This window comes from Budorcas taxicolor, chromosome 17 (genome assembly GCF_023091745.1).
Source record: "Budorcas taxicolor isolate Tak-1 chromosome 17, Takin1.1, whole genome shotgun sequence".
NCBI classification, from domain to species: Eukaryota; Metazoa; Chordata; class Mammalia; order Artiodactyla; family Bovidae; genus Budorcas; species Budorcas taxicolor.
In genome coordinates this window covers 22,913,914-22,926,395 of record NC_068926.1, presented here as the reverse complement: position 1 = coordinate 22,926,395, position 12,482 = coordinate 22,913,914, and positions in this window count along the sequence as shown.

Here is a 12,482-nt window from a genome sequence, read left to right as displayed (position 1 = left end):
CCTTTAAAAAGTCCTTTTGAGATGGAAAATAGACTAATAAAATATAATAATAATCTAAATCCTAAAATAATCATTAGAAACAAATCAATAAGTAAAATCCACAAGTAAAACCTGACTAAAGAGCAATTCCATTAATCTATTACATATATAAGAGTATATGAATAATTCCAATATCTATCAAGCATTTGAAGGGAAGATAAAAGGAGGAAACACTTCCAATCCTTTTATGAGGCATATGTAAACTTGCTACCAAACCTGACTAGGACAATCTCACTCAGAGGCATGGATTAAAAGGTTCTAAACAAAATTATTCAATCTTGAAATCATTTTTATTTAAATTTTAAAAAGAAACAGCATATTGCTCAAGTTGTATTTGTTCAAGGAGTGTGATGAACAATGAAAATCTATTACAGTAAGTATTTTTATTAAAGTAATCCTGTGAATGTGAATATTTTACCACAAAAATAAAGATCCTAGTACTTAAAATTTCCAATGTTATTGCATGGTGGATCTCTGATTTATTCTAGGATCCAAGATCAATGCATTCCATATATTTTTAAAATAATGTAATTTCTTTTATTTTTCAAAGATTCTTTGATATGGACCATTTTAAAGACCTTTATTGAATGTGTTACAATATTGTTGCTGTTTAATGTTTTGATTTTTTGGGCACCAGGCATGTGACATCTTACCTCCCTGACCAGGGACTGAACCTAGAACCCCTGCATTGGAATGTGAAGGTTGAACCACTGAACCACCAGGGAAGTCCCCTTAATGCACTCTTAATTTTTTCTGGTACCATTTTTCCTCACACACAATTTATTGATGAAGAAACACACTGGACTCAGCCAAAGTTTTGTTTCACCTGACAAAAAATTAAAATTATATTAAATATAAAGTGATGTTTACCTGAAACAATAACAATCCAAAGAGATTCTAAGCACCTATAGGTGAAAATATTGAAGAATACAGGAAATGGAACCTAATACCATGGGAGATGATAGTTTGAAAAGCGTATCTTGAGAGAAGAAGAGTTTAAGGAAGCCACTCCAGTAATGTTCTATCTGTCCTCAACATAGTCTCAGTGGCCAAAAATATTTTTGGACTTAGTAGTTGAAAAAGTAAGTTTTTGCTATTCCAGACTTAATTCCAAATTCGCTCACATTTGTTTATGAAAAAGTTAAATCTTTGTCCCTGAAACTTGAGCCATCTGTGTCTCAGAGAGATGGAGAATAGAAGTAAAGATAACAAAGAAAGAGGTTTGGCTGCAAGTAGAAACTGAGCATATAAATAATGTCACTTTTTAAGCTTATTCTTTAGAAGAAAAATCACATAAATGTGCTGTGAAATTTTCTATTAATATAACTGCTATATATAATATGTGTGTATATATATACACACACATATTATATATATATATATATACATATAAAACAAAACTGATAAAATACATGCATAGTTTGAATACAAAAAAATAAAGGTAAAATAAGATTTAAGACAATCTTAGTGGAATCTTAGACTATTTGGGTTGTGGTTATTAAAGCATTTTTACTGTGAGTATCTGACTACAATGATGTAGCCAAGACTGCCATAAGGCCTTTCTTTTCTTAAACATGTACATCATTTCTCCATCAAGAAACAGCATCTATTCCTCTCTTTCTCTTTAATCAGAGCTTAGGTAGGGATTTGCTTGGCCACCTGAATGAGGTAGGTAAGATAATAGTGCTTTAGAACTTAGGGCATCAGAATCTTGCAGTTTCTCTCTGTCATTCTTGGAAGGCTCACTCTTATATTCCTGACGGGCTGTTTCAGAGGCATGAGTACCATGGAGAGAATGCACCTAGAAGCCCCAAGATCACGCTAAGAGGGACAGAGTTCCTACTGAGCCTAACCGTCCAGTCATTCCCATCAAGACACTGGGCAGGAAGGTTAATTTGTCTTTGACCTTTTAGACCACACCAGGCACTGGCTGAATACCACAAAGTGAAGTCAGTTTTTGCTGTCAGGAGCAGAATTGTCCAGCTGAGCTCTGCTCAATTTCCTGACCCATAAAATTATGAAATATAGTAAAGTGACTGTTATTTAATTCTAAGTTTGTGGCTAGTCTGCCATGTAGCAATTAATAACCAAAACAATTACAAAGCAAAACTCATTTGATTTCATAGATATTACAATACCACATCCAAATGATAAAATTAATGGAACAATATAATGAATTGTATTAGACTCTCAAACCTGCAACTCCAGCTAATTTGTGGAAGTACTGGGCTGGCCAAAAAGTTGGTTCAGGTTTTTCCATAGCATCTTACAGAAAAACTCAACTTTTTAGTCAACTCAATAGTTTAACACAATGCTGCTGCTAAGTCGCCTCAGTCATGTCTGACTCTATGCGACCCTACGGACAGCAGCCCACCAAGCTCCTCTGTCCACAGGATTCTCCAGGAAATACTGTAGTGGGGTGCCATTTCCTTCTCCAGTTTAACACAATATCTGAGTGATGTCTTTATTTTTAATTTTAATATGTAACCATAGTCTTATATAAAATAGTTTCTAGTTCATCAATATTAATTATATATATATATATATATATATCTGGCATGCCAGAGATAAAAGCATTAATGTGTCACAATAATTTTATGTTACAATTTAATTAGAAAAAATGGGTTTCCAGTTAATGCACAAAATTTTGCATTTCTATATTCATTTATTTTATTTATAATATAGTCATTTATTCTCTGTTGGGACCCTTAGTCTTCAGAATTTCATAAAACTTAAGACATTCAGTATATAGAACTGTCAATTGCTTCAAGTAGTGTTATAAATGAGAATGTATATTTCAGATGAAACTATTTTTGACCTTTGTTTGCTGGCTGAAGTCATGAAGCCCTGAAACTTTCCTGGGGAAGGAACAGATCAATGTGATCGTCATTAACAAGAGTAAGTCATCTTTGTTTGTTGCTCAGTCCCTGAGTCATGTCTAACTCTTTTCCAACCCCATGGACTACAGCCCACCAAGCTGCTCTGTCCATGTGACTTATCAGGCAAGAATACTGGAGTGGGTAATTATTTCCTTTTCCAGGATCTTCCAGACTCATGGATCGAAACAGTGTCTCCTGCATTGGCAGGCAGATTCTTTACCACTGAGCCACCAGGGAAGTCCATAAGTCACCTTACAGGTTCAAAATAAAGTCACATCAGAGTTAAGGTGAAAATAACAATGAAATAAGGTAGATTATGAATTTGCCCAGTAAGAAATATGTCAGAAGTGGGATTTCGCCTATCCATTTTACTATGGGGAGGTCCACTAAGCTTCCTACTTCTGAATCTTTCACCTAATGAGCTTTTGCTCTCACTAACTGAGATTATTATGTGACTAACATATCAAAAGTACAGTAACTCTGGTTTCCCATCTCAGCCCTGCCTCTTACTATCCAAGAGAAAATGGACAGGTTATCCAATCACTTAGGGTCAAGTTTGCTCATCTGTGAAAGGGAGATGATAAAAGCCTCATAAGTAGTGTTGTGGATGACTCAAGACTATCCATTTAAAGCAATTAGAACAGTGCTGCAGCCATAAGATACACTCAATAAATTTTAGGTAGGATAACAGACATTGCTTTTACTCTGTAGTCAGTTTTTTGGTTTTGCTTTTTTTTTTTTTTTTTGAAATTTTGCTTTTGTATTATTAAAGGCAGAAGTAAGACATGATCTAAAACAATCAGTAGACTTATAAATAAATGGGACAGATAGGGAAGATGTTAAGGAAATAGAAACAATAAGTCAACAAGGATTAGTAAGTGATTGGAGTGTAGGTATTAAAGAAGTGATTTTATAATTAATTTTTATAGTGAGTGTCTTACTCGAGTAACCAATCCAATGGTGTTTTTATCAACCCAAATGGATAATATAAAATGAGGAAAATGTTTGGGTAAATTTGAGGGTATTATATATATATGTTCCATATAACCTTAATTAAGTATGTGTTCAGTATCAAAGCAAGATTCTACCTGTATTCATTTATGAGTTGTGTGATAGGGCTTGGTAGAAACTTTGCTTCTTTAAGTAAACTCACATGGATGAAATAAAAACAATTAAAATGAGTAAAAACAAAAAATGGGAGAAAAGAATGTTAAAAGATACCATATAAAGTTTGAGTAAAGGAAGAAATATAAAACACTAAAATGGAGGATTTGAGGAGGAGGGTGAAGTAGGAAACAATGCTGTCAGAGAAGATCAAGCAATAGGGGATTCAGAGCATTGATTGTTCTGTTTTTGGAAAGTAATCAGTATCAATAGTAAGACAACTTAGGTTATTTAGTTTCACTATTTTCAGAAAACAGAATGTTAAAACCAGAAAGAAACCAATGTTAATCTGCCAGCTCACTTCAGTTTAAATTACTGTCTTATTAGGAAGTGGAAACCTCATAATTTACTCATATATTTAAGTAATTTTAAATTGACATCCAAAAAATGTAGGCATCAAAATTTTCAAAATGCAAGTCTGCTTAATGTAAGAAATTACAGACAAAGGTATTTTCCAAATAGTACATCATGATAAATGTAGCAGTTATAACTATATATTATACATTTATCTAAAAATGTGATTTTTTAATTTACAGATGTTCTCTCTGTTTTATTTTAAGACATGAAAAAGGGTAATTTAAAGCTGGAAATAACTGCTACCTTTATTCTATTTAAAGTTAATTTAAAGTTAAAGTTAAGTTCACTTTCTTTTGCAAAGAAAATGATCACCTTCTCCAAGTATAGATATTAGATAATTGCATACTGTTATTTTGGGAACTGGGAGATATTAAAAAGCAAGACACAGTTTTGAAACCAACTATTAAAACCTAACTGGAGGAGACCCTCCATTTTTGATGCAAAAATTTGGTTTATTGATATATACCTCTAAATACAAAAAGAATTCTTTTCTCAATACAAATAATAGTTATGGCTATATTTTAATATGACTATATAAAGTTCTTTCCCATCTAAAATCACCTAAATTAATATCTGTAGTTTTATCTCCATTGGTATAAATGAATTATATTTTACTTTAGCTATAAGAAGGTATTAAGCTAGATTTTAATAATACAATTATAGATATTATACAAAATTTATGCATAGTAATTTTGGTACTACATTAATCAGGAAATAAAATCTGCATATAAACTATGATTTATTGAGGAAAATGCTACTTTACATCTGGTGTGTGGTGTAAGATTTAATCCTATATGCAACACATTAAGAAACTCATACAAACCATGGATTAAAATTAAAATTAAACTAAATAATGAAGCATGTACTTAAAAATGATCTTATCTGTGATATCACTGGAAAATATCATATCTAAACTGTGGTATAAACAGCTTTCACAAATATAAATCACTATCAAACTTTATGAAAAAATCCTTAACTTTTTTTGAGTCTGAAATAATTTAGTAATACACTTCATTTTAAGTATTATCCATATATCTTAAGAGCTGCTATCATGAAAATGGCAATAATTCTATATACAAGGTATTGAAACAAGAAATGTTATAGGGCATCTGAAATTTCTGTTTTCCATTTAATTTCACTTTCTTTAAAAAATAACTATTTCAAATGATGCCTGCTTGGAGCATATTAATGGATTCAATGGGGTTAATGTTTTTTTTTTTTTTATTTTTTCTCAGAAATAATGACATATTTCTTTGTTTTACTGTCAACAAATTTTAATGAATATAAGATTGCAAAACACCATGATAAAATAAGATCGTCCATTTCATAGTAAAATGTCTCTCTTTCTCTCTATTTTTTCTTTTTTGCTACTAATCTATTATGATAGAAAGTAAACTAAACTCCATTTTCCTTTAAGTTATGGCACAAACTATGTATCTGAAAGAGTATACTTTGTATACTTCTAGCATTAATATCAAACTATTATTTAATAAATGTGATCTCTAATTTAGAATGAAGGCCATTATATTTCTGCAATTGCAAAAGAAATTAAAAGTGAAGCATCTTTTATTTACTCAAATGAAAATGTACACAGTCTCATTCATTAATTTTCAAAAGTACTTCTATGTTGCATTTAAAACAGCAACCTTTTGAAAAGGAAAAAAGGCAAAAGAATCAGTTACCACTATTTATCTTAATTTTTTCTATTCAAATATATGAGAGTATTTCTTATGTTTAAATATCTTCAGCCTTCAGAAATTTTAGAATATAAATTGCTTTCAGAACTCATGTCTATACTATTTGTATATATTTCATAATATACTGGGAGAAGGAAATGGCACCCCAACTCCAGTATTCTTGCCTGGAGAATCCCAGGGACAGGGGAGCCCTGTAGGCTGTCATTTTTGGGGTCGCACAGAGTTGGACATGACTGAAGCAACTTTGCAGCAGCAGCATAAAATACCAATTGATTATTTACAGTTTAGAAACACAACTATTAATTAATTGTATAATGAGTTTTCCCTTATAACAAATGTTAGCAATTTAAAAGTCTCATAAATAAGAAGAGTTCAACCTAATGCACAAGGGGTACAATGGAAGAGGAGTGTGTTATAAGTTATGAAAATATAAATATAAAAAAATTTCAGGAGGAAAAGAGATTTACTATCCAATATAAAGCTATGCCAAATTACTGAGTATGTTGAATATCTTAAAACAGATGATTAAATACTTTCATTTTGATAAGCTGAAACTTTTTTACATGTACACTGCATAACATTTATATTTTGAAAGTATCTTTCTATATTCTGTTACTGCATGAGACAGTATATGCACAACAAAAACAGTCTTTTGGGTTAAGTAAGTTTTCTTAGGTGATTTTTATCATAGTTATACACTGAGTCACACCATAAATAAGGTCCAGATAAAGAAATTTACCTAAATAACGTCCATTGACTCTCCATTTTAATGATCTAAAATAAATATATTTTTTCCTTTGTATGACATCTTTACATAGTCTTAAAAATGTTATTTACATACTTTTGAAAAAGTATGTACTTAAGAAACACAAGTAAATTACAAAGCTAAAAGATGTCAAACAATAGTAGTAATGAAATATGCTCTTTCCTATTGCCCTTTTATTCTATCCTCTAAATAGTAATTATACAAAAAAAGTGTTGTTGTTTTTTTATCACTGATTAAAGTAAAACAGATTGTAAGAAATTTATCTGACTTGAAAATAATTTTAGTGAAAAATTAAAATTAATTTAAAATATAGATTAATAGAGTGGAACAATATGGAAGAGGAGTAGGTGGACATAGAGTACATCTCTCTCCATGGATACATCAAGAATACACCTTCAGACACAGAAGCTCCTGCATAACACCAGCTGAGACTGGGCAAGAGTACCTGAACACCAGAAAAGAATACACAGAACCACGCAAGACCCGTGCTGTTTACAATGACCAAGACATGGAAGCAATATAAATGTCCAGCAACAGATGAATGGATGAAGAAGATGTAGTATATACATACAATAGCATATTATTCAACTATTAAAAAGAATGAAACAATGCCATTTGCAGCAACATGGATGAACCTAGAGATGATTATACTAAGTCAGCTAGACAGAGAAAGACAAATATCATATGATATTGCTTATATGTGGCATCTGAAAAAAAAAGATGGAAATGAATTTATTTATAAAGTGGAAATAGACTCACAGACTTAGAGAAAAAAACTTGTGGTTATCAGCATGAGAAGGGTGAGTTGGGGAGGGATAGATTGTGAGCTTGGGATTGACATAAAGATGCTATATTTAAAAGGGATAACCAACAGGGACCTACTGTATAGCACAGGGAATACTGCTCAATATTATGCAACAATCTAAATATGAAAGAATTTGAAAAATAGACACATATATCAGTAAAACTGAATCACTCTGTTTTACATCTAAAACTAATGCAACATTGTTATTTAACTATACTGAAATATAAAATATAAATAATATCTACAAAAAATATATAGATTAATACAATGACAGCAGTATATCATATGAGTGTTTGTGTTAGCAGCAGCAGCAGCATATCCAACTCTTTGTGACCCCATGCACTGTAACCTCTGTTACAGGCTACATGGACAGGCTCCTCTGTCCTTGGGATTTTCTAAGAACACTGGAGTGGGTTGCCATTTCCTTCTCTAGGGCATCTTCACAACCCAGGGACTGAACCTGGGTCTCCTACATTGTAGGCAGATTCTTTACCATCTGAACCACCAGGGAAGCCCAGTGTATCACACATATGAACACAAAATACTTGACTTGTTTTTATTTACTATCACAGTTCATTAGTACATGTATTTGTTTTAATAATATATTTACTTTGAAATTCCATGATAAAGCTAATTTGAAATGCTCTGGAACTATAGTTAACATTTCAAATATACTTTATTGAATGTCCAATAAATTGCTTGATTAAACCATATAACCAAATAATAACTATCATGTCTTAATGAAAGACATTTTCTAATTTCATCGTTTTTTCCACATGAAATAAAACTTGCAGTCATCACTTTCTATCTAAAGAGAGCACCTGTGGTTTGAAATCTGAAATGATACATTGGCCTTCAATTGCTATTTTAATTTTTTGTTTCTTCTTTTCAAAACATGAAATACAAAACATCAATACAGCATTCATACTGAGCTAAGATCCAATCATTCCAGGCTCAAGTAAGGGTCTTATCACGTTATCACAAGATTGCAAACAGCTTATTATGCACTAGAGCAGTATGGACACTTAAAAAAAAAAAAAAAGCTTTTAAATGGTAACCATGCTGAGCTCAAATGAGACAATTATGGATTTAAGCAGATCTTAGTAGGAATAAGAAAATTATGAATATGGCAAGTAGTGAAACCAAAAAGCCTTTCCAAGGAGTGAATATGAGAAGTGTGTATTTTACTGCTAACACATTTGTATACTTTAGTCTTTCTTTTATTAGATTTAGAAATTATCTGATAGGTCATTCCTCAAATATGGATAAGCAAATGCATAATGATATTTTAAAGAGAATGTGAGAAAACATGTATTGTTGACTTACTGCTTGTTCTTCTTGGAATTTTAGTATTTTGCATTTAATGATAAAATTTATATATCTGTGATCTTATATGTATGAATGGATTTTTCATTACTTACTTTACTAGCATGGTGAAAATATTCATGACTCTCAATAGAAAGCTAGAGTTTGGGTTTTTCAACAGAGGAAAATGAGTTCCTTTGATCCTCATGAATTTTCCAGTTTTCCACTGCTTGGTCATGTTGCATAGAATTTTATTGCTGTTTTCTGAAACATGAACTTCACAATGCTACACATTTTTAAAGTATGTTTTCTAATGAAGTTGACCATTAGATATTCATTTCTTTTTAACTTAAAATGACTGAACAAGAATGGATTTATTCTGACTTTTCTTACTAGAGTAACTAACATAAAAATTAGTTACCCTATCAGAGGAAATATAATTCAACTTTGGGCTCTTCTTCCTAACGTTTATTTATTTCCTGTCTCTATTAAGTGTGTATCACAACAAACAGTGGAAAATACATAAAGAGAGTGAAATACCAGAACACCTGACCTGCCTCCTGAGAAATCTGTATGCAGGTCAGGAAGCAACAGTTAGAACTGAACATGGAACAAGAGACCAGTTCTAAATGAGGAAAGGAATGCATCAAAGCTATATATTTTCACCCTGCTTATTTAACTTGTATGTGGAGTACATCATGAGAAACGCTGCTGCCATATTCATAATTTTCTTATTCCTACTAAGATCTGCTTAAATCCATAATTGTCTCATTTGAGCTCAGCATGGTTACCATTTAAAATCAAGATTGCTGGGAGAAATATCAATAACCTCAGATCACAGATGACACCACCCTTAGGGCAGAAAGTGAAGAGGAACTGAAGAGCCTCTTAATGAAAGTGAAAGAGGAGAGTGAAAAATTTGGCTTAAAACTCAACATTCAGAAAACTAAGATCATGACATCTTAGTTTTTATCTTAGTGATCATCCCATCACTTCATGGCAAATAGATGGGGAAACAATGGAAACAGTAAGATACTTTCTTTTGGGCTCCAAAATCACTGCAGATGGTGACTGCAGCCATGAAATTAAAAGACGCTTGCTCCTTAGAAGAAAAGCTATGATGAACCTAGACAGCATATTAAAAAGTAGAGACATTACTTTGCCAGTAAAGGTCCATCTAGTCAAAGCTGTGGTTTTTCCAGTATTCATGAATGGATGTGAGAGTTGGACTATAAAGAAAGCTGAACATTGAAGAACTGATGCTTGTGAACTGTGGTGTTGGAGAAGACTCTTGAGAGTCCCTTGGATTGCAAGGAGATCCAACCAGTCCATTCTAAGGGAAATCCTGAATATTCATTTGAAGGACTGATGCTGAAGCTGAAACTCCAATACTCTGGCCATCTGATGCGAAGAACTGACTCATTAGAAAAGATCCTGATGCTGGGAAAGATTGAAGGTGGGAGGAGAAGGGGACGGCAGAGGATGAGATGGTTGGATGTCATCACTGACTCAATGGACATGAGTTGGTGATGGACAGGGAGGTCTGGCATGCTGCAGTCCATGGGGTCGCAAAGAGTTGGACACCATTGAGTGCCTGAACTGAACTGAATTAAATGCTTCCCTGGTGGCTCAGACAGTAAAGAATCTGCCTACAATTTGGAGAAGTGAGTTCAATCCCTGGGTCAAGAAAATCCACTAGGGAAGGGAATGGAGATTTTCATGGACTGAGGCACCTAGTGAGTGACAGTCCATGGGCCACAAAGTCTTGGACATGACTGACTGACTAACACTAAGTGCATGTGAAATGTCAGCATTTCATAAAAGTCACTGGGGAAATTCATTACTTACGAGCACATAAAACGCATTGGGGGAGATTTGGGAAAGGGGAAAAAAAAATATGGTGCTTAGGTGTTTCTTAGTAAAAGAGAAGAGAAGACCGAGGAGTTGTTGGCCCACTCCTGTCCTGGATCAATAGTAGATTTATGGGCAGATGGGTTTCAGGAAGCTATAGCATAGTTAATATGACCAGACAGAAAAGCAGTCTAATTTGTTTGTTTTGTTCTGCTTCAGGTCCTGTGTACCCCAGATTGTACATGGTGAGCCAATAGACCCCCTCTCCAGTGAACAAAACAAGCAGAGCAAGAGCCTAAGCTAAATGTAAAAGGAGAAGGATATGCTATCTAAAAATGTTGCAAGCACAACTGGCTCTCTGAGCATCAAATAAAATGCTAACTTCTGAAACAGAGGTTGTAGTGTGTATAAAATTGTAATGATGCCTCTTACAAATCATAATTTCTTAACTAAAACTTTTAGTCATAGAGAATGACCCTGGAAGCCCCAATGTGCTGAATAGTCATTGCATTAATTAGTTAAGCAAGGAAAAATGTTGATTATGCTAGGAGTAGAACTGCCTAAGAATGACCCCGGGTGGTCTAGACAACACGACATTTCCCAGCTATGGCTTATTTATACAGGGATGCTAAAATGGACGGGCTGAGACATTCCCTGGGCAACCCAGATCTAGTTCTTCAGATGTACTATAGCTGGTGTTCCCAGGCAACTCCTGTAAATAGCGAGAAATCCACACTAAATGGCACCAAGCGGCCACATAGGCCTTTTTTTTTTTTTTTCCAAATTCTAAAAGTTAGACTCACAGAGTGACATGGGGTTTTTTCATGGCCAGCTGTAGCTGGGAATTTGGCCTTGGCACACTGCTCCCTTCTTTGTCTTGCTGATTCTGTATTTGTGATTTTCTCCTATTTCAAAAAGTTCTACTCCTTAACCTATGTTTTCTGACTTTGCACAAGTCTTTCTGACACCTGGCCCTAGCAGCAGCTCTTAAGGGACATGCTGAGAACAACACATTTTAAGTCCCAACTAATAAAAAAGTTTCTCTAAGTAGATGAATTACTGTTTCAGTCACTGAATTTTACAAAAATCTATTTGAGGAACATTTTTTTGCAACTTTGCATCTGTTAGGGCTTATTAAAAAAGCAGAAGGCTTTTAGAAAAGAGAAAAACTAGAAGAGAAGAATGTTTTAAAATTAGTTAATTCTACAGTTCATTCTATTCATTGTGTAGCAGTGTTTTCTAAAGAAAATATCCAAAGAGGTAATTACTGACTAGTGGAAAGGCATATGTCAAAATGAACTTCACATTTATAAACAATGTCCACCCAACTTTTCCCCTCTTTTTAAATATAACTTTTCTCCATATGCATTTGTTTGAATTTGCAGGTCTGGACTTAAGAGCAACATATCTTTTAGCAGCTGTTTTTACAAGAAATAAGATATATTTTAGCTAGGGGGGGAAAAAAACACATTATGTCCACATATTAAACCTATGCCAACTCAGTTTTGAACTACATGCCTCTAACCATTATTATATCAGTTAGAAAGTTTAGGTATGTAAATTACAAGGAGTAATGGAGAAAGCCTGAGGAATTAAAGTTTTATTCAGGATATTTTAAT